The 6,689-nt window shown below is 53.7% G+C and overlaps 1 long non-coding RNA gene across 1 annotated transcript; it reads left to right on the forward strand.

Moving 5' to 3' along the window:
- The first annotated feature begins 557 nt into the window (after window positions 1-557).
- On the forward strand, window positions 558-2,578 carry LOC130543840 (uncharacterized). Its single transcript, XR_008959501.1, has 2 exons — window positions 558-1,190; window positions 1,700-2,578. It is a non-coding gene; the product is annotated as an uncharacterized LOC130543840 (long non-coding RNA).
- The last annotated feature ends 4,111 nt before the right edge of the window (window positions 2,579-6,689 follow it).

Genomic DNA, 6,689 nt, shown 5'->3' on the forward strand with positions numbered 1-6,689 from the left:
CCCCCCGTCTGTCACCCTTTCTTGACTTGGTTTCTAGAAAGCACCATGGGGGAGTTGGGAAAGCAGGGCGGGGGATACCTGGGAAGCAGAGCTGAGGCAGGCCAAGCAGGTCCACACCGTTGGGGACACTAATGTCTTCAGGAGGGAGGCCCTTCCAGGGCTCCGTTTTGGGCTTGTCCCTCTTCTTTCTGAAGGAGCGCCTTCTGGTCTTGCTCAGAGTCGCAGAGGGGGCGCCAGCCGTCTGACTGTCATCCTTACTGACGAAAGGAGGCACAAAAACTGACAGGACCTCCGGATCGAGAGAAGAGGGGCTGCTGACCCCCTGCTTCAGGGACACCTAAAGGGAGTAATACGAGTAAGCCAACAGCGCTCACCCTTGCTCCGCTGTGCGCCTTCTGTCCAAGCACCCACTGTCGCTCTGTTCCCCTTCGACCCGCCAGAGTGCCGGTTCCGCAACCACATGTGTGTGTGTGGCCTCACCCACCAGTGGCCCAGGACAGGAAGGACGGCACAGAAGCTGCTTTTAGGGACCCATCAGGCCATGCGTTCAGGCAAGTCACCCACAGCACAGGGTCTGGCTCTCCGGCTGCCCCTGGGCACACAGCCCGGCAGTTGCCAGCCCGGGACTGACAGACAGACCTCAGTTCACATCCAGCTCTGCTTGGACTGCAGCAGCGAACGCCGCATCCCTGAGCTTCCCTCTCAAGGGGGCAAGGTCGCAGGTCAAAGGCTCAACCCCAGCCCCCACACCAGAGGCCCCAGTGCCCTCCCAGGTTGGGGGGGGCCGCATACTGTCCAGCCCAGTACAGATGGGGTGCCGGCGTCATGCCCCATGCCAGTGGTCCTGTTGCCACTGACCTGGGGACACGGACCGAGGGGTGAGAAGAAGGACTGCCGGCCTCAGAGAGAAGAGACACACCCTTCCTCCAGCAACCAAACGGTCACCCCAGGTCTACACAACAGGGTCATTCAGCCTGAACACTTTCGAACTTTAACTTGGTACCCGATTTTTACAAAACCTTTTGTCTTTTCAGTCTTCCCCCAGATAATATGAAGAGCACGGGCTCTGCCTCCGACCTCCGTTCTGTCTAGCTACGATGCCTGAGACGGGCCACTCCGCAGAGGCAGTTGCCGGGCTGCTCCCCGAGCTCCCAGAAGAGGTCAACAGGCCGTGACAGAGAAACGGGCAGGTCAGCTCCAAGCTAGTGGAGAAACAGAAGTCAAGGGCAGGATTCGCTGGGTGGCAAGCATGTGGGAAGGTGGGAGGACGCCGGGGTGGGGTGGGCTGCGCGGAATCAAAGATCTCTGAGGGACTCAGAGAGGGCATGAGGAAGGACATCGTTGTCACCAGGAGAAATGGAATTGTCACCGGCAGGGAAGGGACAGCCAGCATCACCATTTCAGTAAGAATCGTGGAGCCAAAGGGGAACTCTTACCCTTGAGAGGATTCATACAAGGAACTCCCATCAGTAAATACACTCTCTAAACTCAAAAAGCTTATTTTTATTCTGTATAATTTAAATTCAGGCAATAATTTCTTTATATTTGGAAAAAAAGTTTAGTACCAGTGGGAACAAAGACCAAACATGGGAAATCCATAGTACTGGATAATGTTTACATCTTTGTGTATCAGGCATGAAAGGAAACCACGTCTTGAGTTCTACAAAACCTTTCTAAAACTTTCCTTATCACCATCCAGCAGTTCGGACCTACTTAACTATGAAAGTATGCACGTCCGCTCCTTCCTCACGTCAAACATCACATCGGTGAGCACAGCGTGGAGCCGGCCCCTTGCCTGCAAACCCCCCTCTGCTCTTCCCCTCTGCCCTGACGCTCCTGGGTAGGGCCCCGGCAGACCCCTCCTTCCAGGCTGTGACCCCCCCAGGGCTGACTCCTTGCCCCTCCTCAAGTGCCCCGCCTGGCTGGCAGTCTCCACACTCAAATGGTGTCCTCACCTAGGGACGGCGCCCAGAGTCCCACTGCCAGCTCAGACCTCTTGCCAGTCCCAGACCCCACCCAGCTGCCTCCAGACATACCTGGCGGGTCCCTTAAACTCACAGCTTCAAAAATTAAGCTCCTGCTGATTTCCCTAAAACCCAAGCTTCCGCCCATATGCTTGCCTGTGATAAAGACAGTGACCCTCGGGTCTTCGGAGCCACCAACCGCAGAAAGGTCTCTGAAAGCAGCCCCAGTGCCAGCCCAGCTGCGCACCTGCAGACCAAGCAGCCACCCACCCTGGGACTTAGAGCAGCTACAGACTCCACAAACTAATCCTTCAAGGGTTCTGCCATGAGAATGGCATTGCCTCCTCCCGCCCGGCCCAGGGCGCCCGACCCGCACTGTCCACTCTCACAAAGGGGGGGCACCTGGGTGGCTCAGTCGGTGAAGTGTCTGCCTTCGGCTCAGGTCATGATCTCAGGGTCCTGGGATGGAGCCCCAGGTCCAGCTCCCTGCTCAGCGGGGAGCCTGCTTCTCCCTCTCCCTCTGTGCCTCTCCCCTCCCCGCTGTGTTCACTCTCTCTCAAATAAATAAATAAATAAATAAATAAATAAATAAATAAAAATCTTAAAAAACAGAATACATGTGACCTCATCACCTGCCCCAACGGGCGGTGGCTCCTGCCACTGGCACCAGCTTTTTACCCCTGCAGACCCTTCGATGGGTCCAAACCAGCCTCACACACCATCTCTGTCCCTCCACCAGAATGAAAATGGAATCTGTTTCCATACATTACCATTATTACCACGTATTCCATGTATGTGGCACATGTGTGCTACGTCACAGGGCAGGACGACGACCTGCATAGTACGCCTGAGCAGCAGGCCAGCCTGCTTCCAAAGCCAGGGTGCCCCCAAAGCCGTGCCCCGCTGAACCTCTCGGTCTCCAGAAACAAGCGCCCATGGTCCAACGCTGTGCTTTTTCCCTGCTCTCCACTCCGCCGGACTCGTGCTCACCCCCTCCCCGCTCCTCCTCTTCACCAGGGATGCCCCCTCCACCCCCACTGGAGGGAGACTTTCCTCACCTGCAGCCAGGACAAGGCGCCTCTTCTAGACCATCAAGCCCCTGGCTCCTCACCTTCTTCCACCACCTCCACCTCCCCTCCTCACCTCCTACAGGACCTCCTTCCATCACCTTCACCTCCCGTCCTCACCTCCTACAGCACCTCCTTCCATCACCTCCACCTCCCCTCCTCACCTCCTACAGCACCTCCTTCCATCACCTCCACCTCCCCTCCTCACCACCTACAGCACCTCCTTCCACCTCTCCTGCACCTCCTCCCTCCTCACCTCCTACAGGACCTCGTTCCACCACCTCCACCTCCCCTCCTCACCTCCTTCAGCACCTCCTTCCACCTCCCCTTCACCTCCTCCCTCCTCACCTCCTACAGCACCTCCTTCCATCACCTCCACCTCCCCTCCTCACCTCCTACAGCACCTCCTTCCAACTCCCCTGCACCTCCTCCCTCCTCACCTCCTACAGCACCTCCTTCCGCCTCCCCCTGCCCTGGCTCAGCACCTAGAGCACTGATGCCCTCCACGTTGTACTCTATCACCTTCAGAGCTGTTGGTGGGCTGGGCCGGGGACTGTGTGGTCTCTCTGTGTCCCCACATTCAGCCAGCCGACGGCTCTCAGCGGAGGTTGCTCATCCATTCACATCGTCGCGCTCCGCGACCTCTTAGAGCGCAGCAGTCCGGATGCCGCAGGGAATGCGGTCATCATGCTAACGGCAGGAGACTACCTCTCGCCCCGCCATTTATCTAGTCCCTTAAAGTAAGATGGCCTACATTCAGCCAACTTGGCATTTGGCCATACATCTCACATCTGTTTTTCCACTGAACGTATGTCCTTGCGTCTTTTCTGGTTGGATAAGCAATACAGTCTCATGTTAAAAGCTAACGACAATACAGGAAGAATAAAATACATAAGAATAGAAAGGAAAGGCCTTCCCCCTAATTCCACGAAAGGGTGGGTAATACTATGCACAGCGGAGATTACAGCCTTCCCGTTTCTTATGTGCGTATATATCAATATGATTTGACCCCCTACATACAATCATCTCCTTTTACTGGTTCCACTAGCTTTTTTCTCCACTTCAGCATATGGGGTGGCTGATTCCCTGTCACAGCTGTATGGTGCCACACGGGGACGACGCAGTAACAGCCCTACCGAGGGACAGCTGGCATGCTCTCTTCTTCGTCACACACACAACCTGAGCAAAGGTAGCGGTGAACAGTGTCTGCCATACATATGTGCACGTGTCCGACTGGGTCATCAGAGTAAGTTCCTGAATGCACAGTCCTGGATCCCAGAGCATTGCAACGGCCCCTCCCCTACGGGCGAGACAAGGTCTGTTCTCACAGCCTGGGGACAGTCACTCCTGCTCTTCTCTCGCCCACACTGATTTACTAACCCCTCCCCGGGAACAACCATTTCAGTCCAAAAAACCAGAGCTAATTAAAAAAAAATGAGACACACACACCCTAATTGATAGCATCACAGATTTATTTCTTATTCCTTTTTTTTTTAAATTTTATTTATTCATTTGAAAGAGAGAGAGACAGCCCGCGAGAGAGGGAACACAGGCAGGGGGAGTGGGAGAGGAAGAAGCAGGCTCACAGCGGAGGAGCCTGATGTGGGGCTCGATCCCAGAACGCCGGGATCACGCCCTGAGCCGAAGGCACACGCTTAATGACTGAGCCACCCAGGCACCCCCACAGATTTATTTCTGTTAGATTATAGAACGGCACTGATCTTCACACAGGATGGGCCATAATCTGTGAAATAAAGCAGAAAACAGATTTGTTTAGCACTCTAGAACTTGCTGTCCACCACCGTTAATAGCCAGGTGGCTATTGAAATTGAAATTAAAATTCAATGAAGTGTAAAATCCAGTTCCTCAGTGGCACTAGCCATGCCTCAAGCACCTGGTAGCCATGTGTGGCTAGTGGCCGACACACGGATGGCACAGATGAGGAACACTGGCGTCATCACTCAGAAAGTTCTGGTGGACAGCGCTGCTCTAGAAACCGAAAGCTGGGACACTCTCCACCAAGAACCGCTACAATGTTGCCTTCACACCAAGAATTACGCCAGTGAGCTACTCGAGGCACGGAGCTCTCGGCCCACTCGGAGGGTTAGTGGTGGATCCTTCCACACCCCACGCCTCGTCTCCACGGCAACCATGGAGTAGAGAGAGATGTAACCAAGCCAGAACCTCCCATGGGGTGGACGTATTCTCCAAGTCTTTGTCACTACCCTCACAAAACACCACCCATCTAAGAAATGAAATGGGAAGTTAGGACTCCTTACTACCCTACCAGGAAGTGGAATGTTTCTCATACCTCCAGGCTTGTTTTCATCTGTCACCGAGCAGGAATGCCTCAACGACAGAGAAATGGTGATTTTCAGAGTTATAAAAAAAGCCTCAGACGTTAGAAATAGAACTGCTATAACAGCAGAGTGGCCAAGTGAAGTCACATGTTTAGGTAACTGTAACGTCAACATCGGCCTTAAAGGAGGCTCAGCCCAGGAAGTTGGATCCGTCCCGAAAGGCTGCCTTTTTCCTACTCCAAATATTTGCGCTCCACCTCTTGCTGAACCCCTAACAGAATCAGCGTGTAGGATAAAAAGGGTAATAGCTAAAATGCAGAGTAGCAAACTGCTACTTGCCTGGGAAAGCCGTGGCCTGTTTGGGGCAGGAAAGCACCACCGTGCCATTCACCCTGCTCTCGAGACACGTCTCACCCTGGGGCAACCAACATGCATGCCGAAATCACCCAAGAAGCAACTGAAACCAGGTCATTTCCTATCAGAAGAAAAAGGAGGCAATGCCATTGGCAAATTAGAAGCAGGGAGATAACTCAGTCGATGAGGGTCAGAGGAGACAGAGGTCAAAAGGGGATGCAGACATCACCGGGATTTGGGGAGTAAGAAAGGAGGAGGGAAATGCAGAAACCATCGAAGTTGGCTCTGTATTAAGGGAGACAGGTCGCCTGGGTGGCTCAGTCAGTTAAGCATCTGCCTTCTGCTCAGGTCATGATCCCAGGGTTGTGGGTCCCTGCTCAGCGGGGAGTCTGCTTCTCCTTCTCCCTCCGCCCCTAGCCCCTCTCCTGCTCTATCTCTCTCTCCCTCACTCAAATGAATAAAATCTTAAAAAAAAAAAAAAAAAGCTAAGGAGAATACCAAGACATTAAGAGACATTTATCCAGTTAATTTGAGCAACATCTAGCTTCTCCTGATGACCTCGACCCTTTCCGCTGCACCCCTAAATACTCGGGTGCCTTCCTGTGCCTCTCACTGCTGTTGTCCAGAATGAGATGAGGACTTGCCCAGGTAACTGGGCGGTAGAGCCGGAATCTCGGAGTACTCTGGGCATCACCACTAACCAGAGAAAAATGCCACAGATAGGGTCATATGGACATCCTGGACCAAGAGAAAAAGAGGGCCACAAACCGATTCAAAAGAAAGCCTGGGTTACACAACCAAGAAAAAGCAGGGGCACAGTAAAGAAACACAGAGAATGAGAGTGTCCAAAACTGCTGCTTTCCGGGAAAAGGGTTTGTCACTCTGGCTGCTAGCACACAGAGAAAGAGAAAAGGGCCCCGGGCGGGGGGTGGGGGGGGCAGGGAGTAGGCAGCCTTTTCTGCAAGCGAGAAAAACAGGAAGGTTTCATCGCAAAATGACTAAAT

The sequence above is a fragment of the Ursus arctos genome, unplaced genomic scaffold (genome assembly GCF_023065955.2).
Source record: "Ursus arctos isolate Adak ecotype North America unplaced genomic scaffold, UrsArc2.0 scaffold_16, whole genome shotgun sequence".
NCBI classification, from domain to species: Eukaryota; Metazoa; Chordata; class Mammalia; order Carnivora; family Ursidae; genus Ursus; species Ursus arctos.